Raw genomic sequence first — 27089 nt, forward strand, 5'->3', positions numbered from 1 at the left:
ACTTGCCTGGGACCCCAGCACTTGGCAGGGGCTGCTTCTGCCCTTCTTGTCTTCAAACCAAAATGGAGGCTCTGGTTCTCTCCTGTCTGTCTTAGCAACCAGATTGCCTGTGGCTCTTCAACTTGTGCCTCTTGGACTCAGTTTTGCTAAGTGTGAAGAGTCTGTCAGCCCCTCCAAGCATAGTACTATAATCTGGGGAGCATCTAGATAGAAAAAATGTTTGTGCCATGAAGTGGGGGGAGGCTATCAATCAGCCCTGGGTGTCTAGGGCTCTGGCTGGAGATTTTTACAGCTGGTTTCCATGAGACATGTAGATGGATTGTATTCTTGTTGGGTCTCCTATCCTCTCCCTGCTTATGTTTTCCAATACCATGGCCGGATAAGCATAGGTCAGGTCACTCCCTGTTCTGAGAGGTACATGGATCCCTTTTGGTGTCAGGGTTTTCAGGAGTCCTTTGAGTCTTTCTGGGATTTGGCTGCTCTCTGGATTTGGCCTGCCTCTAGGTGATGCTGGCATAGTTACTGTGGACTCTGGTCTGAGGCTGTCTGTGGACAAGGGGCTTTGCAGGGATGATGCTGGTTGGAGTTGGGGAGCAGATAGAGGCTGGCTGGGCTTCATTGTTTCTCACTGTGGTTCAGCATCGTCCACACCCAGCTCCTGAGTGAGTGGACTCAGCGGAAGGAAGCAGTGAAGACACTGAGACGGTTCTCAGATCTTCGGAGGAAGCAGATGGTGGTGCAACAGCCCTGTGAGGAGACAAAGAAGCTCTCTGAAGAGCAGCTCCTCAGGCCTGTTTTCTGTGAATGGTGCCGGAGAGTTCTCCCTTCCTGGATCTCTGTCCTTGGTTTTCTGGGAGTCTGCATGGCTCTCAGCCCCATCCATGGACAGAACACCTCAGAGTATTGTGCTGTTCCAGTCAACACGAACGTCTGTCCAAGAAACAATATTTTGAGCCTAGGGTTGTATACCCCTTCCTCCCTTTAAAACTTTCTGCTATGGGCTGAGTACCTTGTTCCTCAGATCTCCACTCAACTCTTCCTACTGTAGCGATAATCTAGCAGTGGGCTAATTGTGGAGGACAGGGACTCTTCCTGACATTATAAATTTCTTCAGGAATATCACCTTCAGAAATAAGTCCCCACCCATGGGTAGATTTGCATTGCAGCGCTTTCCTGCCGATTAGAGGCTCTCTGCGGTGTGCACTGGCAGATTTAGGGGTTGGTGATTTGATCCCGTGCAGTGATCTGCGCTGTAGGTAGAGCAGAGCTTCCAGTGTGGTCCTGCACAGGCTCCCTAGAGACCTGTGTAGTTTTCCAGGCTGTCCACATTCACCTGGTATCCAATCAAAGTCATGCCCATCTCTCCTGAACTGTGACTCAGGACACCTATGTGGCTATAGAGGTACCATAGAGACAATGGCTCCCTAGACTCGGAGAAATGTAGTCTTTTTGTTTGCTTGTTTGAGATTTATTTCATTCAGGAATGTGCATGGGTGTTTTGAATGCTGAGGGTCTGTGAACCACACCAATGTAGTTCCCACAGAGGACAGAGGAAGGGGATGGATTCTGCCTGGAACTGGAGCTACAGAGGATTGTTAGCTGCTCCTTCTATGCCCTGGGAGAGTAATACACTCTGTTAATAGATGAGCCATCTCTCCAGTCCCTGCTCTTGACATCTGTCCCTCTAGAGGTTTGTACTGTATTACCTGTACTAGATCACCTGTGACAAGAGAGGGAAATCTACTAATGTCTGTATGGACAGGTACATGAGGAGTGCATGCGAATTGTCATTGACTGCAAAGCATCCACGCAAGGTATTCATGAGCTCCGGATCCTGCTTCAACATCACTTACTGCCAGGGTTGGAGCAGGTCTGTCTCTCATGTCTAGAATAACAAGCAATAAAAGGCCCATCTGATCAGAAGCAGAACTGAGAAGACCCTCTTTATATATGGGGGAGAAGGGGCTAAGGAGTCCCTTTGGATGCTCCAGGCAAGCAATGTTGGGAAGAAGCTTGAGAAGAGCATGAGTGGGCAGAGCCTGCAGTAGAGGCCACATGCCTCACGTGGAGAGCTTGTCTGTCCAAGGCTAAAAGGGGAAAGGAATGGTTGACACTACTCAATGTGCGCTCAGTGCACAACGAGAGTGTATTCAGGAAGTATTCTTCCAATGAGTGGTTTATTCTTGTAAAGCTCCCCTGGAATGGATCTTTATGGAATTACTTCTGTAACTGATCTAAGTTAGAGAGTTAATGTACAGAGAATGTGATCCTGTGGGTCCCTAGATTCACGCTTCAAAACAATGGCAAAATGTTAGAGCTTTTGGTGCCACTTCTAGAAATTTGGCATTTGTCACTGGGATTGGTCAAGGAAGCAGGCTCAGGTAAAAATATTAGAAACTGTGACCATGGGCTTTGTTTACTGCTTTGCTTAATTATTGCCTTGTGTGATCTCCTTGCTTACTACTTGGCTTGACCACTATCCTGTGTGATCTCTTTGTTTACTACTTCTCTTGATTACTTTGATCTGAGAACTGACCATGTTTTTTGGATGTACCTAGAATGAAACACACTCATGGCCTGACCCATGAACTGTTCTAAAATGTCCTGGAGTTGTGTGCCCTCGGGTGTTCCTGAAGGCAGCATATTCAGTCATGAGTTCAGATACCATTTAATGCCCACCAGCAGAACTGCTAAGTAACTTGTGCTGTTTGTATAATAGAATAGAGCTTACAGCAGGTCACCAGAAACTGCAACACAGGTAAAACTCCAGAACCAATGAACAAATATGTCACATATACACACAAAACCTAAACACAAAAGGAAAAGTACATGCTTAGAAATTCAAACCAGAAGTAGATGATGGGGCTCAGTAAATTAGGTACTGGCTGCCAGGCTTGATAATCTGATTTTATTTGATTCCCAGGACAGAAGTGGTAGGAAGAGATATGGCACTCCTGCAAATTGCGCTCTAGCCCACACATATATGAGATAAGCATGCACATGTGCACACACACAAATATATATACATATATGTCTATATGTATAGACACATGTGTGTAAATAGAAATATATATACCTGTAGAGGTATATATAAATATGTGTATATATAAATATGTGTACATATACACATACACATATACATGTACACCACATATATGGTTAAGGCCATTGTTCTACCTATATGGTAAGGGTGACACTTTTCTCTTAGCCAGTCAGGGGAGGGATAAATGCCTCTACCTGAATTCAGTAGTCTGTTCCTGTCTGTCCTCAGGGTATCTGGGATCAATAACACCCAACCAAAACTCTTGCCTTCCCTGATGTGGTTGTTACTGATGCAGAGTTCTCAGGGGTCTTCATGTGTGATGGCTGGGCAGATGTTGAGGACACCTTGGAAGGCTGTGGATCATCCACTTTTCTAAGCACCTCACCATTTATTAGCCCTCTGGCACCTGAGGTTGCAATCAGCAAGAAGGGAATCTAGGCCAGGGGCAGATCCCCTAAGTTTTGATCCCTGCCACCCCGTTTAGATCACTCGTGCCTTTTCACTTTGTGTCGGTGTCCGTTTCCTTCTCGGACCCTGGATCTCAGTCTCCTAACTCGCCCAGATTTGCTGTGAATTATGCACAACGCCTTCTCCGGCTTCTTTGGAAATTGTGGGCCTGGAAAAGTTGAAGTTGTGTTGCACCATGGGAAAATCTTAGTAGTGGTTGCTGTGGCTCAGTCCCCTCCCCCCACATCTCTCCTTTCACTTCTTTGTCTTCCATCTTTCCCGTCTTCCATTTTTGATTCCTTTGTTTATTGAGAAGAAAGAATCTAATTATATAGTTTATACCTATCTCAAACTCAAGTTCCCCCTGCCTCAGTCTCCCAAGTATTCTGTGGCTAAAGCTGCAAGCCACACTTGGCTATCAGGACTTCTTCCATCTTCAAAGTCTGGGTTTAATATTGCTGACCTAAGTCATTGCAAAAAACACTGGGACATGTCATTCTGGAGACCAAATGCACAGTTAAAAGTTGGGACTTAAAGAGCTAGTTTGGGCTGGAGAATGAGACCCTGTCAGCACAGAAGAAAAACATTTTGTGTGGTTGACTGCTTACTTCATTTGTCTTTATGAGACAGGGACTCTGTGGCTCTCATATCCTGGAACTTGCTATTGTTAGACCCCCCCCCAAAGTCTCAGCCTAGGCTCACCACCCCACAGAACACAACTTGATGACAGATCAATGCAATGGCAAGAGGTTTATTTGATCAGACTCACATGGGGTTGCTCAGCCTCACTGGGAGAGTCAACCCTGAACTCAAAAAGCATATATCTTTTATACCTTTTTGTGAGGGAGGTGAACTACTGTATTACAGTTGGTCAGCAAAGCAACAGTATAATTTTAAACTCTTTGATCAGAAAGGGGAGAGGAAGAGGGGAGAAACTTTGGCAGTAAGGTTGTTGACAATTTGCAATGCAGTACAGGGAGGGGCAGGGGAGTTATTATGAAAGCAGTTATATTTGTTTTGTCTTAACTCAGCTTGGTCAACATAGTCTGGTCATTCTGACCTGTCCACTAAAACTTTGATTTTATATTTTTAAAAACTGAGGGGTTTAGGCTGATGGTGATGTATGTTTGGACTTTTCTATGAGAGCTTGTGGCTGTCAGCCAGTAAATTCTCTCCTCAAAAATGGGTGTTTTGGAAAAGTCTCAGAGCCCTTAAAAACTTTGTTTCTACAGTCTCCCTGCGGCTTGTTGAAGCCTCTCTGGAGCTTAGAGCCTACTTTAGATGGCCTTAATGATGCACAGCTGCTGCAGGTCAGCTACACTGTCTTATGCTGTCATCAATATTCCTCTGAGGTGTGAGCAGTCTACCACACTACCCAGAGCCAAAGAACACACCATGCTAGTATTCCTAGGCTCAGGCAGACACCAGCAAAATTGAAGGAAGCAATGTGAAGATGTAGATGTTTACCCAAACGGGCCATCATTGACATTTCAAAGAGTAATCAGAAAAAAAAGTCTTTGAGTGGCTAGCAGAAGACAGGTAAGGATTATTCAATGGCTTCTCAGGTTTCTAAGTATGACTGCCCATTGTCAGGAGCTCTTTGGATCTGGGGTCTTAAGTGGATGTTGCACGCCCGATGTCTCGCCAGCAAGAATGTCGCGCAGCAACAGGATTCTTCTTCAAGCAATGTTTATTTGACAGTTCTCTTGAGCAGGGGACCCTGAGGAAGAAAAGTGCACTGCTTATATATGCCCAGGAGACTCGTGTCACTACCTGATTGGTGTGCCCTCCAGTACCTCATTAGCATGCCCCGAGAGCGGGCTGTGACGTGCATGGTACATGCGCACTACATCCCTCAGGCTGGACAACAGCTCTGTTTGCTGAATCATCGGCAGGAAGCCAGCGCCATCTTTGGGTGCGGCACAAACGGCTTCCAACAAGTGGAGACTTCTGGTTTGTTTGGAAAGTCAGTTATGTCAAATGATGGTTTGCTGGAGCACACAGGTAAAGGACGTCTTGCGTGAAAGGATGTTTTCCTGAAGCAGATACAGGTGAAAAGATGTTTTGCTATAAGCAGACATGTGAAAGGATGCGTGACAAAGGAGTATAAATATGGCAGTGGGATGGAACATTGGTTTGGTTTGCTCTGCCTCTCACTATTCTTCACTAATAAGCATAGATTGGTTTACCTTGTGGTAACACTGCCAAGGAGAGAAACACACCAAAGAACTGCTTGAGAGTTTCCTGCAGTAGCTTCCGGCTTCTGCAACCTCGCCTCAGGCCAGTTTGTTCAGGATTGAGCTACAGCTGCTGGTTCATGTGTGGTGTCTGCCTGCTGACAGGACTGAACTGGAGCCGCTGGTTTGTATTTGGTGTTTGCTACAGGACTGAACTGCTGACAAAGAAGATTTGAGCTCACCCCCAAAGAACTATTTCCCAACAAATTTTGGAAAATAATTATCCCTGTTGTGTGGTTATCACTGATGCTATATTGCAAGAGAACCAGAGGCTCATAGCTCTGGGCTTCCCGATGTCTTTTATACTCAGTGAATGTTTTCATTTCCTGAGAGACTATAGAACAATACAGGTATAGTTATCAATAATTTTGTTCACAGGACCACTTCAAGAAAGTACTTATAAAGAGTACTGGCTTTGCAGATGCTGCTGTTGCTTTTCACCTCTTCCTGCAGACATGGTCAAGTCCACCATGTTCTTTGACATTATGACCAATGGTGAGCCTTTGGGCTGTGTCTCCTTTGAGGTGTTTGCAGACAAAGTTCCAAAGACAGCAGAGAACTTTTGTGCTCTGAGCACTGGAGAGAAATGATGTGACTATAAGGGTTCCTCCTTTCACAGAACGATTCCAAGATCATGTACCAGGCTGGTGACATCATACGCCATAATGGCACTGTTGGCAGGTCCATCTACCAAGAGAAATTTGAGGATGAGAACTTCATCCTGAAGCACACAGGTCCTGGCATCTTGTCCATGGAAAATGCTGGACCAACACAAATGGTCCCCCAGTTTTTTTCTGCACTGCTGAGACTGAGCAGCTTGATTGCTGCATATGGTCTTTGGGAAGGTGAAAGAAGGCATGAACATTGTGGAAGCCATGGAGCGTTTTGGGTCCAGGAATAGCAAGACCAGCAAGAAGATCACCATTTCTGACTGTGGACAACTTTCTTTTGACTTTCAGGCATTTTACCCATCAAACCATTCCTTCTGTAGCTCAGGAGAGCACTCCCACCCCATCTGCTCACAATATCCTGTAATCTCTGCTCTCACTGAAGTTCTTTGGGTTTCATATTTTCCTCATTCCCCTTCAAATCTAGCTGGATTGCAAAGTTAAGTTTATGATTATGAATAAAAACTAAGAATTGAGAAAAAGAGGACCAAATTTTAGGGGTAGCTAAATATAGGACAGCGTGCATACAGTATGGCCCTTCATCATAAGGTGTGCATTGATGCAGCTAGCCATGCTACCCACCCCCAGTATACCATGACCCTGTGTAGCCCTAAGATCTCTGGCTGGGAACTCACTCTGTAACCCAGGTTGCCTGGAACTTGTGAAGATTCATCTCTGCCTGTGAGTTCTGGGGTTACAGGATTGTAACACCATACCTAACTTAAAAAATAGCTGGTCTTAAGAGTGAAGAGTTAAAAATTACTTTTTTTATTCATGAAAACTAGTCATTTTCTCAAGAAGGGCTTTAAGAAGGCAATCAATATAAACAGTGAATACACCTCTGCAGAATATCAAAAACAGTAACAAAGACAAAATAACAAAACTATGAAAACAAAACCACAAACCAACCAAAAATTAAGCATTATTTTCTCCCTGCAGACTTAGACACCAACTTACACCCTGAAGCTGGCCTTGGGCACAGGGTAGGCAGGAGTCACAGATGGTAACATTCCTATCAAGACAAGTGTGGCCATGCCTCTTTGGAGCTTGGTAGCTGTCCCAAGGTCAAGGATGAAATGTTACAGGTTTTTGTTCAAAGTCTTTTGAATTTACTTTAGTCTACACTAAAGTGTCCTTTGTGTTCCATCAGGACCAGTGCAAATACACCGTCCTGGATGCCAGCAGCTCTGATGTACCTCAGCACTTCTCTGAAGCCCTCCCCGGTGCATCCTCAGCAAGAGGAGAATCCCAGTCTCTGTGGGGAAGAATCTCCCACATCTACCTGAGCCAAGGAAATGCCAGATGGAAATTGTTCCATTCCCAAGGGATGGATATATAAAAGCTCATCTTCTTGATATGCACTGTACTTTTGTTGGATATGATTTCTAGCAGCCAAACTCTCCCTGGTGCCTTGTCCCTGAACTGCACAGTGTGGTTCACTCTTCTATCTCACCCTGCACACAGTCAGGCAGGTCTGTACATAGTGTGTTATTTCCTCAGCTCTGACTCACTTCTGAGCCTAAAGCACTTAACACTTGGGCGGCTCACAGCTCTGCTTTTAACTTAGGCTGTTGATAGTGACGGTTCTTAGGTTCTCAGCTTGAAGAATTATAGACACTCGTACTGTGCCTACAGTTCTGTACCAATAATCACCAGGTCCTAATCTACCACCATGAGACCTGAAAAACTGCAGCCAGATGGGGTCCATGGTGAGGCAGCAGAAGTATCTGAAATGCTCTTTCCCAGTGGGACTCATGGTTTCTGTTTTCAAAGTCATCGCTCTAGGACTCTGAAATGTCACCATCCTTCTGTAAACCAAGGGTTTTATCCAGGGAGAAGTATAAATCCTGAATCCTCTCTGTGGCACTGGGTTTAACTCGATCATGGAAGCTACACCTCGGACCCTGGATAAATTCTGCTCTGTCACACACAACAGAGAGCAAGTTACACATTGATCGGATATGTGTGGGCATCAAGATGTCTTCACAGCAACTCATTCTCCATGTTTTAGGAGCACACACCTACTAAGATAACATCAGGTCCCCTCTTTATCAAACACATTTATTTTGCAGACTTCGTGACCCCAAATTCACACCATTTGAAGTCACCTTTGGGGTTTAAATAAACCTCGTCGTGTATTATGATTCTCTCTGCTGGGATTCAGGGCTACATGGCGGATAATTTGTAGAGCCCTTGGGTTCTGTTTTCCCCCAAAATCCAGTAAGTGCTAATCAAGCTGAAAACTCCTATTTATCACTGGCCTCGATTGTTTACCTGAGGGTCATGCCTGAACCTCATCAGATGCAGGCACAGCACTGGCTCTAAGTTTGGGCCACGCTGTCCGCAGGTGATATCACACGATGCACAAGACTTTCCCATCTATCTCTCATTTACACTCAGCTCAATCTCATAAGCAAGGAGCTGGAGCAGACATCTTTGTCCTGGATAATTTTGGAATGCTGTCTTCTGTATACATGCCTTTCAGCTAATGTTCACATGATCCAGCAATACTTAACATAGCTCTTGAGCATCAGAATGTCATCCGAAGTTTGCCAGCTAAAAGACTTCTAGCCTCAGCAGTCAGAATTGCCACTTCCTAGCGCATGTTTTTGAGACGCTGGGGGATGTTTCATGATGAATTACTGCCCTCTGCTGGTGAAATACAGCCTTGGCTAGAATAAATTCTATAGCAGGCTGGTCCTGTAATGTTTGCTACTATGTGATTCCTACAGTCAACATATGCCTGTGTGCGTTTATTCGAGGCCTTAGAAATCTAGGGGCAGTATCTTCTCCCCAAACAAGTGAAAGATGACTCTGACATATTCTCTACAAATCCTTTCTAAGGACGGGTCACTTCACTCCAGGTGTGGGACTAAGATTCCCTGTCCCTTTTCCTTATGGAAGTGAAGAACATGAAGAACGGGGGACTGTCATCATCTCGGTAGAAATTATCTTCCACAACACATATGTGTGTCACAGAGTCTGTCAGCTGCAGTATTGTCCTAGAGAGAGAAAATCCTATGCGTTGGGGTGTGATCTGCCTGAAGAACTGTGGTATCAACAGGTAGTTCTTCCATGATGTCTGAGGACTCATGCGCTTCCCAAAGCCCAAGACAGAAAACTGACGAGTTTTCTTGCTCACCAGCATATACTCCCCCCACCCCCCATGTTGTTGTGCCCTCACTGGGACCACTTGCTGCGGTATGGCAGTGTTGTGAGTGATTCTTGTCTAGGGTTTTCTGTATCTCAAGGTGATTTTCAGTGCTTTCCTTTCTCCTGGAATGGTGAGCCAACAGACCCATGGATAGGATTAGAGCTGGACCACATGGAGGTCTGTTGGTATCTGTCTTGCTGGTCAGTTCACAGCTACACAGATGTTCTTTACCTGAGGCCTTAGTTCTAGAGTATCACGAATTCAGGTGGTCCATGGCTTCCTTTGGTCTCCTCAGTTCTCTCAAGGGATGTTGTCAGAGAAGGAAGGGAAATCAGACCCAGAAGCAGGCTGGCTGGCTTCCTGGCTAGATAAAATCCTATTCACACATAAGGAAGCCAAGTTTGAGGAAGAAAGCCCTAACCCATGAATCAGTTCTGTGGTTTCTGGGAATAGATTCAGCAGGTGGCTCCCGATGCAGTAGCTTCTTTTATAGGAGGTCTTCCTCCTCCTGTGGACTTTTCAACTCCTGCTGAAGTTTTTCAAACCTGGGAGAAGGAGGCAGCTAAGGTAAAAGGCCTGGCAGGTGAACCCTCCCATGGAGTGTAACCAAGGGGGAGCTGACCCTGACACTCCTTTGCCATGAAGTTGCCTGGGCATGGAGAGATGTCCTCTGCCCCCTTGCCTTTCCCCACCAGAGGCAGTCATGAGACCAGGTAATAGCTAACCCTGTGCCCCCTCACTGGCCTTAGCACTTGGGAGATCAGACCCTACACCTCCCCTGGGCAACACAGTGGAGCCAGCCCTGGTGGCAAAGGCCTAGGAGAGCCAGCACCAAGGGCTTGGGAATAGGAGAGCTGTCCCAGCCCCTTGCAGGCTGTATCACTTGGGAAATTTTCCCATGCCTTACCCATTTCTTTGAAAAGAACTTTGTAGATACAATCGATTAAGGAGTTTCCAGGATGGAGCCAGGCAGATGCCTCTGCTGTTGGGATGATCAGACCCTTCAGAGGAGTGTTCTACAACAGACTCCCATAGAGAGCCAGGACGCAGTTTCCCTGATCTAGTCCTGAGGAGCTTCATTCAGCTTTCTGTTCAGTGCCAGAGCCTGTGTAGGGCCATTATTCTCAGACACATCAGTGGAGAGATACTGTTTTAGCCTGACAGGCTCTGTCTTGCATGTTGCTTGGGTGTAAGATACATCCGGACTGAGCTGGAGGACTGAGCTGACCTCATGACCTTGATTGATCCGGTGGTCAGGTTGCAAGGCTGCATTGTCTCTCTCTAGGATGAGATGGTTGAGTGTTGTTCCTGACTCACCGTGAACAATGTGTGCATCTCTCCTTTGTTGTCGACTACGGTAGTAATATGCTGTTATGTTTTACAAGATTATGTACCTGGAGTTTAGGAGAAAGTCATATTCTTTCTAGTAGAACAGAGAACATTTGGTATTCAGATTGAATTCTGATACTTCTAGGCCCAGCTACTGTGTGACTCTGATTTTGATTACAATGACTTCAGTCAAAGGATCAATGACAATCATCCAGTACAGTTGAGGTGGTGGATGGTAGCAGCTTGACAGGGGACATGGCAAATCCCCACCAGGCCTATGTCCTTTTTTGTTTGAACCTTTTATTGATTCTTGGTGAGTTTCACATTGCGTGCTCTAGTATCGCTCATTGCAATGAGTCATTGGTCTGGTTTGAGGTCTCTGGCTTCTGTGACACCATCAGTATTGCTCTGTGAGTTCAAGAAAAGCCTGCTTGAAACATACCAGAGAACACTGAAGGAACTCACAGTGCCTCAGACCCAGAGCATCAAACATATTGTTCCTGGAAGTCCTTGTTGATTAGACCAGGACAAAACATTGAGGTGTTCTTTCCCTGGCAGATGCTCTTAGCCTTGCTGGTGAGCAGAAGCCCATAAGAGAGAACCCAGGTACTGTAGACCAGTGGGTCTACCCTGTCCTCCCAGCCTGGGCTCCCACCTCATCTGAAGGACCTCAAAGTGATGCTGCAGCTTTCCTACTCACTTCTTTTGTTTGGCGACTCCTTCTGCTGTGTCTGTCCCATGGCAGTTCCTCTATTTGTCCCAGATCCTGTTCATAAGAAGACGCACTCTGAGTGGAGGGTTGGACATGGGCAGGCACAGATGTTCATACAAGGGCAGCCACACACAGGCGATCCCAAGAGCTTGCTAGTCAGCCAGGCTAGCCAAAACAGCAAGCTTCTGGGGGAAGAAAGAAACCATGGTTCAATGCAGAAACTGACAAAGTTGAGAGGATTCAGTCACCTCTAGATCCTAAGCTCCAAGAGAGGAGAACACTCCAGCAACATTCACAAATAAACAGAGCTGACAAGCTGCTACACCATTTTCTCTCAATGTGAACCAAGTACCGAGTATGAAAAGACCACATCAGGATGCAGGAAGAAAGGAAAAGGTGACATGACCCCTCCCAAAGAAGATAACATTGAGAACTGTTCATTTTGCATTTGCCCAGGGCTGTCCTCCCTGCAAACTACTTCCCACCTGTGACCCCCGTGACTCCCGCAAAGAAAAGGAGCCTCAGGCCACTGACCTCACTCCTGAGAAGTTCTGTGCTACTTCCTAGGTGGCTCTCCACACAGCACCCATGCCACCGTTAAAGGCAGGTAGGTGTGTGGTGTGTGATCAACCCCTCTCCTTTAATGAACTGCAGCTTCAAGCAGAGCAGGAGGGTTTGCTTGTCAATCATCCAGTTTCTCACAAGCGCCCACATCCCCAGAAAGACTTGGGATGATGACAGGCATGAACAACTGGGTGGGACACAGGTGTGTGACTAGCATGGGGGTGTGCACATGTATGCTCAGACAGACAGCCCACTCCTGCTGCCTCAACCTGCCTACCACTGCTTGATCAAGAGGTCATAGATCTTCTCATGGGCCTCCTCACAAGCATCTTGCAGCACAATCTGCTCCCCATGCAACTTTCTGTTCTCCTGCCTCAACAAGTACATTGCTTTATTCAGCTGAGTCTGCTCACTTGGGAGCTGTGTGTGGACGATACTGAACCACAACCAAAAAATGGTGATTCCCCAGCCAGCCTTTATCTACCTCTCCACCTCAACATACCATCATCTCTGCAAGGTCCCTGTCCCCAGAGAGCCAAAGACTGGAACCCACAGTAGCCAAACCAGCATCACCTAAAGGCAAGCTGTAATGGGTATTCCTGGTTGTCACCTTGACTATATCTGGAATGAACTATAATCCAGAATTAGAGGGCAGACCTGTGATCCAGATCTTGAGGCTGGAAGACACAATTTTCTGACCTGGATCTTGGCATGGAGATCTTGAGGCATAGTGGTTATGAAAAGCTTAGGCCCAGGCAAGATAGTACACACCTCTAATCCCAGGAGACCAAAGCTAGGAAATCTCTCAGTTTAAGGCCAGTTTGGGACAAAACAAAATCAAGACCCAAGCATGGTGGTCCACACCTTTAATCTGGGCTACACCTTCTCCTGAAAGCCTACTTAAGGATATTGGAAGAAGGAAGGCTTACCCCTCTTCAACTGATGATTACTTGTACTTACTTGCCAGCATATCTGTTGGAACCTACTTCTTCAGGGTTCCAGCTGATACAGGAGACCAACTGAAACAACTTTCCTTGTGGGACTGAGCAACTACTAAGTTCTTGAACTTCCCATGCACAGCTGCCCATTGTTAGGTTAGTTAGACATTGTAAGTCATCACAATAAATTCCCTCAGTATAGATCAATATAGACATTCCGTCAGTTCTGTGACTCTAGAGAACCCTGACTAATATACAGGCCAAAGTCAAAGAACAGCTGAGCCCAGAATGACTCAAAGTACTTCTGAAAACCCTGACACCAAAAGGGATCCATGTACCTCCCAGAACAGGAAGTGGCCTGACCTATGCTTATCTGGCCATGGTATTGGAAAACATAAGCAGGGAGGTCACACACCTTCTGAGAGAGGATAGGACACCCAACAGAAATATATCGATCCCCTGGAAATCAGCTCTGCAAAGCCCCTGCCAGAGTTTCAGAGGTGCAAGGCTGCCTGACATTCCCCTCAGGGTACAAACTTTTCTACCTACAGACACCTGAGGATGGCCAAACGGTTTAGCTCGCAGTCTCTTCCACGCTCAGCAAAACTGAGTCCAAGAGGTACAAGTTGAAGAGCCACAGGCAATCTGGTTGCTAAAACAGACAGGAGAGAACCAGAGCCTCCAGTTTGGTTTGAAGACAAGAAGGGCAGAAGCAGCCCCTGCCAAGTGCTGGGGTCCCAGGCAAGTCAGTCTCTCACCAGCAGGAGACAGTTTCCTCGGTCAACTTGTCCAAGGCCACAGTTACCTCCTTGAGCAATTTCTTCATGTCTGACCTCACCTGCTCATGCTCCCTCCTCTGCATCTCAAGCTCAAAATTCAGCCTGTGGGAGGGCCTGGTGCCAGGAGCAAAGAACACTATGAACACAGGCTTTGAATAGTTCATGAATTCTGGTTGTGTCCTGGACTTCTCCGGACCAGTGGATGTCACATCCTGGATCCTACACACTAGGATATCCCGGTGTTTGCTAAACTCCTCTCCTGGCCCCAGGACAGGAAGTCCAAAGGGAGGGAACCAGGGCTATATGACCTCCATTAGTGGACCTAAAGGGGCAGACTCACTCTTTGAAAAGTTCCCAGTAGTCTATGCCACGGGTCTGGACCCACCAGAAACTGTGAGATTTCTATCTTCAGACATGGATTCTTGAATCTGGGTTCTTATTACTAAATAATGCCCAGAGTATATGATCAGGATTCCAGGGTGGAGACCTAACATCACGATGAATATATAAATTGCCTAGGCCATTCAAATGTGCTACCAAGTGGGAACAGGGGCCAAGACCATTGTTCAAAGTTGGGTTTCCAGACCTCAGCACTGACATCTCCTGGAAACTGAGATGGGCAACTCTGAAGACCCCACCTCTGACTCTCAACTCTCAAAACCCAGAGTGACAGGGACACACACACACACACACACACACACACACAATTAGGATGTCAAAGAAATGAAGGAAGGATGGTGACATTGTTTCTGAGTATAAGGAACAAGATCAGAGAGGAGGAATGCTAAGCTCTAGGCCTTTTGGTCACACACTGACATGGACCAAATATAACTAGGTGCCTTCTGCTATTGCCAAAAGCAACCAGGACCCCAAGCACCTTGCTGTTTAAATACAAAGATTCATCATAATTCACAGGACCTAGAATCTCTCACAAGCCAATGCCAGTCAAGGCATCTTAAAGTGCATGTTGAGAACTCACATGCTATATATAGTCCTTATCCCCAGACTGTGATTCAGGATACAGGCTCTGCTTCTCATTTGGAGGAAGTAAAACAGCCCATGTCCTTAAATCCTACCCAGGTGTTTTGAGTTCTGCCTCTCAGACACACTCAGAAAAATTAGCTTGGGCATGAGGACACCCTGGAGGTTGTGGACAGCTGGGCTTGACATGGTAGAGTCAACATAGCTGAGAGCGAGCTGGGCTTGCTAACTCCCTGTTGTTCACATCCTTGTTTGTAGAATGGGCCAGGATAAAATATCCCTCTCATCTGAAGCATGTAGTTTCTACTACCCTGCTTTAAGCTCTGGACAGACTATGCTACCAGCCTCATCTAGGTTCCCTTGGATGCACAGATAAAAGACAGACAGATACACACACACACACACAATCTTATTTTTTTAAATATTTATTTACTTATTTTGTATATGAGTACACTGTTGCTGTCTTCTGACACACCAGAAGAGGGCATTGGATCCCATTACAGATAGTTGTGAGTCACCATGTTGTTGCTGGGAATTGAACTCAGGACCTCTGGAAGAGCAGTCAGTGCTCTTAACCACTGAGCCATCTCTCCAGCCCCACAATCTTATTTTTAATATGCTTTTAGCTCAATGGCAGACATTTCTAAGCTTCCTGTGCCTAATATGCTCTTCTTTAATTCCCAGCTCAACACCTCTAGTTCTGCCCTCAGCTTAGTTACATTTTAAATTTCCTGCCTGCTACCTCAGGCCCAGTTGGGGAAGCAGCCAGTGACCACTCCACCCAAGATCTCATATGGCTGGTGGCTCACTCTCCCTCCAAAGCATGGTGAATTCTACAAGCCTGCTTGTGGGAACCTGGAAGTCCTGTCTCTTCCTCCCAGCCATCTAGTATCTTTATTGATCAATAAAGGACCAACTGGGGAACAGGACCTTCAGCATTCACACACAGATTCTGGTCAGAGCATCAGAACCATGTCATCTTCTGCAGATGAATGGTCAGTTTCTCCACCTTCTTCATTGGCTGCTCCTGCTCAGTGATAGTAGAGAATTGAGATGATGCCTTCCCAGCAGACCTTGCAGGTAGATAAACACAAACAAACTTGCATGGTTGATAGCACAGGGACAGAAGAGACCATGCTGACTCCCAAGAGGAAGCCTGAGGAAGAGAGAATTTTAGAGACCCAGTAAAGCCCCGAAAGAGCACGGAAGCTATCTTCAAGCTGAGCCCACAAGCCATGTCCCTGTCCCCAACCACCATAGCTAGACATATACCTCACTCTTTACTTGACAAGTCCTGTATGGTCAGGCAAGGAATAGGATAACATGGTTCCTGTCCCTGGAGCAGAGCCAGCAGGGTGTGGGCCTCCACCAGTATTGAAGGTTGATGTGGCCCTAAGGCTTTTTTGTATAATAATGTACATATTTTCATGTTCCTTCTTCAAGGAATGTCCTCTCTGCTAAGGTTATAATAATCAGAGACATCACATGTCCAGGAATTGAGGGTGTGGCTAATGTCTCAGCAAAATGGTAAATGCAGAGACCTTCAGGACAACCCTTAAGGTTGTGGGAAAGATCTCTGAAAACACAAGTTCAAGAATGTATAATTTCTAAACTATGCAAAATATAAGGATACAACATTAATTGTATAAGGAACTATGGGGCCCTAAAGACACTGAAATGGCTGAAGTCAGACTCAGGGACTTTCTAGTCCTTTTTCTAGTCATCTCAAGGCTGTGAGATAAATGTTGCTCTTAGAAGAAACCAAGCTCCACCTGTACCTCCACAAATAAAATCAATGGCCCAGAGTAATTCTCAGAAAACCTGCAGAATATACTGACTGATAGCCACCTGGCCTTCTAGAAAGCCCTAGATAGGGTCCTGACACATGTCATAATTAGCTCATGCTCAAATCCCAGTTCCAAGAAACAAAACAAGGGGAAAACCCACAGATTTTGCTGGCTGACAGCCACAAGGTCTCATGGAAAAGACCCAAATATACATCATCAGCCTAAATCCCCTCATCCAATGACTCCAAAGGTCACTGTAACCCACCAATGTGATGTCACCACCCCATACTATTGCTGAAATCTGCCCTCAGAACTGTATAAAAATTGTGTACTTTGAAACCTTGGGTCATCTCTGTCCTGCTTGCAGAATGATCCCAGTATACTAGACTTATTAAACCGCTTGCTTATTGCATCATTCTCAGTTTCTGTGTCTCTATGGGAGCAAACACTTCAATTGTTGGACCATGTGGGTACAACAGAACTTCACAGACCTAAAATAATATAGGCAGCTGCACTATGAGACAGCTTGTCAGAAAGATACTAAGAAAGGAGATAAAGAGATTTAAGGAGTGGTGATTTCAGGGTGGGATCCCACCCAGCTAAGTTTATTGTTTGTGCTTACAAAGGTCTTCAGATTCCTGAGTTTGAGATCAGCCTGGGACAGAGCAAGGTTAGGCTCAGGCATGGTAGGATTGTCAATCTGTTCATATAGCTTATTATCTGTGCTTACAAAGGCAGGAAGATCTCTGGATTCATTTGCATTTTTTAAAGTAAGAAATGTACTTGCTGTCTTTTTCTAAAAAGCAGGGCCTAGGGTTAGAGGATGCTGATTCATGAAATAATCAGAGGAGAACCTGGGGTGAACAATTAAATTGATATGTAAATAAAAGATTGGATTTTTTTTTAATCTGCAAGAAATAACCTATCCAGAGAGTTTTTTAGACTTTTTTTCCTTTGAAGAGAGAGCTGTCTTGAGCAGAGGGCTGTCTGGAAAGCTGTCTCTAGCTGAACACAGGTTGTCATCTTGTACCCACAATTTGACTTCAAGTTGTGCATTGCTTCTCCCAAACACCTCTTCCTCAGAACCCATCTTCAAGATGAGGCTGGTCCTTGGCACCAACCGCAGTCTTCTTGGCCCTGGAAGGCATAAGCTAACCCAGACATGAAGATTTGGAGGATAGTGTCAGTTCATATCTAATATGATACAACTAAGTCCTAGAGTCCCTAGTGCATAGCACCACCAAGCCCTGATCTTGTGTGTTTAAGACCAAAGATCTAAATGTCTTCGACCTTCATAAACGCCCAGGGAGTACCCCCACACATCCATCCCAGTTATTGGCATCAGATAACTAAGGAACCTAAAGCAATCAGGTGAGGATGAAGTGTTTCCACACCCTTCCCTGAGAGGAGGCATTTTATTAGTTACTCTGTGCCTCCTGATAGCCTCCTTTGCTGCTCAAGATGAAATTAAGGATCTCCCAGAAAAGTAGCTACAGTTTTAGCCATGTCAATTCCTGACTCTGAAAAACTAGTAAAAGATTCTTGACTCTCAGTCTGCTCTTTAGAAATACAGAGAAGCAGGATATACCCTTTGTTTCCCAGAGGCCCCCAGCTGCAGAGTCCCACTACTGGAAGACCCAACTCAAGCCCACCTCCTCTAGGAAGCTCCCCATCCACTGCACATTTTATTTCTTCCTGTCTTATACTGAGACCAAAGACCAGCATCCTTCTGCCTCTCCGTGGTCTTGCTATGCTTTGGTTCTCTATCCCACTGCTCCTTCTTGCCAACATGTCTCTGGGTGAACTGTGAAAGCACTGAGTGAATGTCCCACTCAGTGGCAGTTGGTGTAAACACAACACAGATGACATCATAAGAGATCCCAGGGCTTTCCAGAATACAATAGAATGACCAGGAAAGGGACAGCTGGTGTCACATGGTACAGCCCTTGCCTCCCTACTAATTACCTCACCCCAAGTTCACTTGAAGCCAAGGTGCCCATTCTAGGAGCCTCTTATGGGACATAGGAGAATCCCTTCAACACCTCTTCCTTCAAAGCCAGGAATCTTGCTCTCTGTGTCATTAGAAACATTTTATCTGTGGGATATTAAGGCTCACTTTCTAAACACTGCCCAAGAATGTTTCTTCCCCTCCTTAAAATCCATACTCAGTATGATGAGAAATAAAGAATGCTGAGAAGTTAGGTCAGGAGGAGGAAGAGGAGAAGGAGGAAGGAGGAGGTGGAAAGGAGTCTCCAAAAGTAAACAAGCACCCAGGGAAGATACATAGTGATGAATATTTCCCCAAGGCCCCAGCTAAGCTCACTGTAACCTTGAGGCTGTTGGTGCAGATGTGATGAGCTGTTCACAGGTCTGGCTGGAACCACATGTACTCTGGGTCATCCCAGTTGAGCCATCGGACATCAAAAGCAAGCATTCCCAAAATGCATATAATGGCCCAAACCTGGAATCAGGAAGCCAAGGACAGAGTAGTTGCAGGTAAGAGGTCAGCCTGGGCTATGCAGAAACATCATGAGTAGGAAGACACACAGGCACACACACACACTCACATGCACACCAGAAACAAAACAAAACAAAAAAAACAGCGCACAGAGTGAGAGGGAAGAATGTATTGCAGAATCCCTTGGTCTGGAGCCACCTGTGATAATTTGCATACTCTTGAAAAGGTGGCACTGCTAGCTTTGGAGACAACATCCATTAAAAGACCATAAGAGGGGAAGAGAAGGAAGGGGTAGGCAAGAGGAGAGACTCACAGTTCTTACGTTATAGGTAAGAGTTTCAGAACCATAAACTCAATTTAGATTTTCTTTTTCCAATGAACTATGATGTAGGTTCCAATCTCCTTAGATCCCAGGGCTACAGGGAAGCAATTCCTCTTTCTCATAAGCATCCCATTATGCTGAGTTCAGATGTGCTTTTCTACCTTGCCAGCTGGAAAGGTACATTTCACATTTTTGTGCTTTGAGAGGGTTCTGTTCTATTGGGCAGCCTGTACAGCATGCTGAAGAAGAAGTTCTGTGGGAATTCAGTGAGCATGGCTGCTACTGGGTACCTGCAGGGCCTCCTGTGCAGCAAACTGCTGACCCTCAACACACTCATTAGGAAGGAAGTGAACCCAAAACAAGCTGAGGCCTTCCTGCTCATTGTTGCAGAGACAAACTTGGCAATAATATGGGCTTGTCCTTGTGAAACATCTAGGAATTGATCAGAAGGTCACAGCATGCCAGAGCATGCATCCAAAGCTCCTACCATGCTCTCTATAATCAGGAGGAAATGTCCTGACTGAACAAACTATGAAACACACACACACACACACACACACACCCCACATGTTTTAGAGGCAGAGAATAAAGTCTAGTAGGTTTGGGAGAAAAACTTTTTCTTAAGTATATATTTGAAATCCTTAGGTCTTGGTGGTACCTAGGGGGCAGAGTGCCTCAGCGTGGGCCCGTTAAGGGACCCCCCACTGCATCCTGCCACTCACTGCATTAGAAAATATATCAGAGACCATAGCAGATCAAACATATCAGACTCTAGGCAACATGGTAGGGAAGGCAGAGTTCAACTCCCTGGAGCTTTGAGCAAAGAACTAAGAGGAGCCTCGGAGGAGTTCTGTGGAGGCACAGATCCCAGCCTGCAAAAGTGCAGTCAGAAGATCTGTGATCTGAGCAGAGAACAGATCCTGAGAAGAACCCCTGCACTGTGCAGCTTCCTCACTGCTGTGGTGTGGGAACATCTCCAGAGAGGTCTTACCCTCAAACCTTTTGCTGCTGCAAAAGCCTCCTCTGCCTCGGCTAACTAAGCATCCACTCTGAGAATTAGTGTGAGCCCAAGAAACTGGTTGTGACTAGCAAACAGGTCTGCTGTTAGCTGGCTGCTGGGGGAAGCAGAGGCCACCTCCGTTTGGGAACTGCAACCTGACCTCTGGAGAGAGGAAGAAATAAGGCCCGAGGTGTGTGGATTGAATAAGGGCAGGGACCTGTGCAGCTAAGCCAGGGTTGGGGGTGCCTTCCTGTCCTCACTGGGAATTTTGCTTTGGTTCAGTGGGCTTTCCAGGAGACTTTTAGTGGAAACACAGGAACCGTGTAGATATTGCCCACACATGCACTGGCAGAATGCCAGGAATGTAGGGACAGTCAGGCAGGTAGTTCCTAGACTGAGCAGGCAGGAGAAGCTTAAGGACAGGCTCCTAGGCTCATTGTGTGGCTGAACCTGTAAACAGAATCCTGGGAAGAATTCAATTCTGCAGCAGTTGTAGAGGCATGTGTGCAGGGGGGGTGGGGGGCAGGCGGGACCCAGCCTGCAAACAGCACTTTCTGGTCTGACCTGTTTGTACCTCAGAGAGAAAATGGCTTATTACCTCCCAGTTCTCCCACTCCATACAAGTAAACAACCCTAGACAAAAGTGTTTCCACTGCTAGGAAACTCTCTCTCTCTCTCTCTCTCTCTCTCTCTCTCTCTCTCTCTCTCTCTCTCTCTCCCCTCTCTCCCTCTCCCTCTCCTGCCCACCCCATATCTCCCTGTCTCTCCCTGCCTTCCCTCTCCTTCTCTGCCATTTTTGTTTATCCAACACCACTCCCTCCCCTTCTCCTCTGATACCACTGGAACCATCTTTTTTTTCCTTTCTTTCTAGCTTGCTTTCTTTTTCCTCATTCCTCCTTTCTTGGTGCTAAATCAGTACTTGAACTTTTTAAAATTAAAAAACAAAAGTAACAAAACAAACTAGTTTGACCTATAATGATGTTTGCTCCCTTTTCTATCCATATTGGGGTTGTAAATATCTTTAACTTTTGGGGGGTTTCTCTTCCCTCTAGTCTAAATACCTGGCTTGTTTATGAGTTTATGTTGCAGCAGTCTGCGTCCTGTCCTTTGGGAAGTCATGAAGAATGAGAACTCAAAAGACAAAGACCTACTAAGCAGAAGTCTACATGAAACTGGAAGATTTGTTCATACCAGCAAACGCACAAACTATGGGTATACCAAAGAAGTAATATAAACAAGCCGGACAATATACCTCCTCCAAATGCTTGTAACTTCAATAACCAAAGAATTCAAAAGCCTACCTTTTTTTTTTTTAATGATCAATTACCATACAGAGTACACAACTATAGAGATGAACAAAGTCATCAGTTCAAATCTTAGATAAGGAATTCATCATAGAAGCAAATGGTTTAAATAATGATGATGATGATGATTATAATAATGATAATAATAATGATAATAATAAAATTATAAGGGATGAGGGAAAAGGTCAGTGGGTAAAAATGCCTGCCTCTTGAATGCAAATGGGGACATGGCTGCTCCTGGGTATGGTTGTAGAGAAGGTTTTGTTATTAAAAGATGATGTCCCAGGTTTCAGCACCAATGTTAGGAAAAGGATGAAGAGAGTCGGTAGATGTGGCCCATGGAGGTGCAGTGAGGCCTGGAGTCAAGGGAGATGCCTCTGGGGGATCCATGTTGGAAATCCCTTCCCCCTAAGGGACTAGCCACACAACGTTATAGTATAAAATAGAGTTTATTCAGGTCATGAGGGAATTAGGAGAGTAGTAGAGACAGAGAAAGAGAGAGAGAAGAGAGTAGAGAAGTAGAGGCTGACCATGAGCACATGGGGGGGGGAAGGAAAGGGGAAGAGGAGGGGTAAGGGCTGAAGAGTACAAACAAGAGGGAGCAAGAGAGAGGAGGAGGCAAGCAGCCCCTTTATAGTGTCAGGTCACTGGGGCAGAAACTGAGGAGTGGGGTATACCTGGCTGTTGCTAGGTAACTGAGGGGTGGGATTTACAGAATCCCAACAGTTTTATTGTAGCTACGAGGGATAGTACAGCGAGAGGTATCTGGAAGAAGCCAAACTGAACATGGCCACGAGAATAAACCAGAATATCAGAGGAGACTCAAGAGAAGAGGAGGGCAAGAGAGAAAGGAAGGCAAAGGGGACATGCAGGCCAAGATAAACTAAGAGGATCCATAGCCAATATGGCTGAGTTATAGAGGAATCAGGACATGGGGAAAGAGAAGCCCCAGGCTGGAAAGGGTTAGGACCAGTGGCTGGATAAGAAGTGCTGGGAGGTGACACAGGTACTAAGATTTCTCCCTGGTTTCTTTGGGACCTAATACCCCAGCCTTTTGATGATGATAGGGGATGATAAAATCTCTTCAATAACTGCTTCTGAAATGTAATTGAGGTGGTGTTATTAGGGGGCTTGGGAAGGCTAGAATGTTGGCCAAAGCCAATAAGAAAGTGAAGAGGACAGGCTGGGGGACCTCTGTTTCCATCACTGCCTAGGTTCTGCAGAACCATCTGGGGTTACTGAAATGAAGGCCTCTTTGGAGAAGTCTGGGATGCAGGTTCTGAAGGAGCACCTGTGTTAGGGATTGGTTCTAATGCTTTGAATTAATCGAAAATCTACATGTCCAAACACTAAAGGTCCTTGTCTCCAATTGGTTTTTGATCAATCAATAAAGAGCCAACAGTCAATGGCTGGGCAGAGAGAAAGTGGTAGAGCTTTTAGATTGTGTGGACTGGGAACTGGAAGAGAGGAAGAGAGAATCACCAGAAGGGAGACGAATCAGATTTAGAGCTGCAGAAGGAAAATCATCCAAATAAGTTGTGTGTGTGTGTGTGTGTGTGTGTGTGTGTAAGAGTTTCTAGGCAGGTGGCTGGAAGCACATGACCTGCCAAAAGCACAAAGTGGTATATCCCAAATTACTGCCACACACCTGAGGCTGGCATGTGGTAGGCAGTTTGGGAGCAGTTTGCTGTCTGTAGTTCTTTGGGAACCTTTTGAGACAGATTTAGACTAGGGACAGATGGTAAATGTAAGGAACATAGGGAATATTTTTTTTATCTACCATGGTCCTGGTACTTAGGGGGAAGTCCCAAGACCAAAAGAAAGAGAGAGATTCTACTCTGGTAAATAAGCAGGTATGGAATCTTAGGATGTTGATTATCAGGGGTACTTATCTGGAGTCCGTTTGACCTGTGAGAGGAGGATCCAAGTCTCAGTAGCATTGCCACTTGTGATGGCCATTCTTGACTGTCAGCTTGAATACATCTGGTGTGAACTACAGTCAAGAAATGGAGGGCACATCATTGAGAGATTTTCTGCTTGGTTTGAGGTGAGTGAATCCACCTCTAGTCCACACCTTTAATGTAGAAGACACACATCTCTGCTCTGGGTCTTGAGGCAGAAAGACATATGACTTAGATCTGGATCTTAAGGCTGGAAGATGCAGATCTTTAATTCAAACCTTGAGTCTATATAAGAACATAGAAGGAAGCTTTTGTTCTCTGCCTTGCTAGTATGTTTATTCCTCCACTGGCATTGGAGGCTATGTCTTCAGGATTCTAGACAACCAGCTGAGACACCCAGCCTGTGAGACTGAGCAACTAGTAGATTCTTGGACTTTCCATCCACAGCCACTGTTTGAATAGCTAGACTGCAGCCTAGAGTCATTCCAATAAATCTCTATTTTATACATAAGGAGATTTATTCCATAAGTTCTATGACTGACTAATACACAGCTATTTGTAATCTGAACCGAAACCCTCATTGTAGAAAAAGCAGTAGACTCATGTCACTGAGTCATAGGATAGGCTTGGGGATCCCCCTGCCCCCTAAAAACCCTCTGGGTTCAAAGCATGAAAACTTTTCCCAACTATCCAGAGGGTTGGATATACTTAGAAGGCTTAGGGTTTAATTGCTATGGAGAGACAGCATAACCACAGTAAGTCTCATAAAGGAAAACATTTAATTGGGGCTCACTTAGAGTTTCAGAGGTTCAGTCCATTATCATAATGGCAGCATACAGACAGACATGGTGCTGGAGACGGAGCTGAAAGTTCTACATCTGGTCCCCAGGCAGCAGGAGACTGCCACACTAGGCCTAGCTTGAGTATATGAGACCTCAAAGTCCACCTCCACAGCAACACACCTTCTAACAGTGCCACTCCCTTTAGTCCAAGCATTTAGACCAACACATGAGTCTATGGGGCCATTCCTGTTCAAAGAACCGTAGAAACCAAAGGAAATATAGATTACAATCTTGTGACTCTGACAACAGTAGCAGAGCTTTACTAGGGTTAAATTAATTGCCTATCAGAGCTTCATTGGTTAGTATAAAAACTCTGAACTTTCAAAATCTTAGTATAACAACATCATAGAGAAGGAAAGAAACCTGAAGCATTTCTCATTTTTATATACCTTAAATCACTTCCTTAGACCCTTACAACTTTCATTTACATCTTAGACCCTCACAACTTACATAAACTTTAAACCTTTTCTCTTCATCCAGTTGTTTGCCAAGAGCCATAAGTGGTTGATTATGACAGCAGTCATTTCCAAGCAAGTTCTTTTAAATAAAGGAATTAGTAAAAAGTTACACTGAAGCCTCTGTACTGGCTGTTTTTTTGTCAACTTGACACAAGTTGGAGTTATCACAGAGAAAGGAGCTTCAGTTGAGGAAATGCCTCCATGAGATCCAGCTGGAAGGCATTTTCTCAACTAGTGATCAAGGGGGGAGGGCCCAGCCCACTGTGGGTGGTGCCATCCCTGGACTGGTAGACCTGGGCTCTATAGGAAAGCAAGCTGAGCAAGTCAGGGGATACAAGTCAGTAAGTAACATCCCTCCATGGCCTCTGCATCAGCTCCTACTTCCTGACCTGCTTGAGTTTCAGTCCTGACTTCCTTTGGTGATGAACAGCAATGTGGAAGTGTAAGCTGAATAAACCCTTTTCTCCCCAACTTGCTTTTTGGTCATGATGTTTTGTGCAGGAATAGAAACCCTGACTAAGACAACCTGTTTTGTGTGTTTTATCTCTTTCACTGTGAAGTCAGCCAGCAAGGTAACTGTGCTGGGTATGCCTTTTCAGCAGGAGACCTCATAACTCTAGAAAGGTAAAGCTGGATTTGACCCTGGAAATGAACTGACCAGGTAGGTATCTGCAGTCTTGGGGACAGAGCTGGGCACCTGCTGCTGCTGACCTGACAAAGCTGCAGCTGGATATCAACACCATCAGAGATCTGAAAAGAATAAATTATAGCAGAAACTGTAATACAAATAGCCTCTTATCAGTAAAAATCAAACAAAAAACAAATAAACAAACAAACAAAAAAACCAAATACACAAGAAAACCCCAGAGACCTACTGATCCCTGGATAGTTAGCCTAGACTCCCATGGTTTCAATGGCTTCATGGAGTTGGGGGGGAGCGGTAAAGGTCATAGGTCTTTGGTTGTCACACAAGACAGCATTGCATCTTCAACTGCTACACAGGGTAGCATTAGCTTTTGGCTGCCAGACCCAGACAGTCTCAGAGATTTCCCTGTAGAGGAGGAACTAGGGAAAATGGATCCACCTTGGCAAGACAGAGTAGAGCTGTCAACCCAACAATGCCCACAGCTGGGGCAGGGCCCTGGCAGCAGCAAGAGAGGCATGGGCAGTTTGTTGCCCAGTGACCAGTAGTATCACCACAACCCAGGTGGAGTTATTTATGTCCCATGGTCTCCTTAGAGACCTTAAGGTCACCGCTAGAAGCTGGCAGTTCTGCCCATCACAGGAAGCTTTTTCATTAAACATTTTAAATGCCACATTTAACAGATCTTTAAAGAGTTTGGGGACCAGTATCTAATACATATACCTGATTTTAAATAAACTTTACTTGATTTTAGTTACTTGCTTTAGGCTTAACCTTGAAAACACATAGTCTTGCTTATCATGGTAAAGGAATTATATTCTACTTGACATGATTCTGAGCACATTAAAGAATTTTGTCAGCTGTGGAATGACCAAGCATTAACTTGCATGTCTTAATTATCTGTATCAGAGTACATAAAAAGTTAGTAGCTTATATAAGACTAGGACTTTAATACCCCTGTTAAGTTTGAGCCCTAAAAGTTTGAACTGAAGATTTTATTGAAGATTCTTAAGCATCAAAATAAGACTTTAACTATAGAGAGACTGGGAAATAGAGAGACTGAATAAAATGAATTCTACTTTTCATATTCTTTCATAGTATATCATTACAGAGCATCACAGTTTCTTATAAGACTCAGTTTATCCAAATGGCTAAAACTCAGCCAAGTTAACAAAGATAAAGAGGCTAGACACCTATCTAAGTCAGTTACTGTTAATCTGAGTCGACCTTAGGAATTTATAGGTCTTAATTATTAAGCATACTGTGCTGGCCAGTCTTATGTCAACTTGACACCAGCTGATTATCTGAAAGGAGAAAACTTCAATTGAGAAAATGTTTTCATAATATTTGGCTGTATGACATTTTTTAAAATTACAGGTTGATGGAGAAGGACCCAGCTCATTGTATGTGGTACTACCCCTGGGTTCATGGTTCTGGATTCTATAAGAAAGTAGGCTGAGAAAATCCATGAGGGACAAGCCAAAAAGCAGCCCTCTTCCATGGCCTCTGCATCAGCTTCTGC

The 27089-nt window shown here is 45.2% G+C and overlaps 1 pseudogene across 1 annotated transcript; it reads left to right on the forward strand.

Moving 5' to 3' along the window:
• The first annotated feature begins 6182 nt into the window (after positions 1-6182).
• Positions 6183-9340, forward strand: LOC308428317 (peptidyl-prolyl cis-trans isomerase A-like; annotated as a pseudogene). The gene is made up of 3 exons: positions 6183-6686; positions 7546-7618; positions 9300-9340. The product of its transcript is annotated as a peptidyl-prolyl cis-trans isomerase A-like (transcript).
• Positions 9341-27089: the final 17749 nt, after the last annotated feature.

The sequence above is a fragment of the Micromys minutus genome (assembly GCF_963924665.1).
Source record: "Micromys minutus genome assembly, chromosome: 12".
Classification (NCBI taxonomy): domain Eukaryota; kingdom Metazoa; phylum Chordata; class Mammalia; order Rodentia; family Muridae; genus Micromys; species Micromys minutus.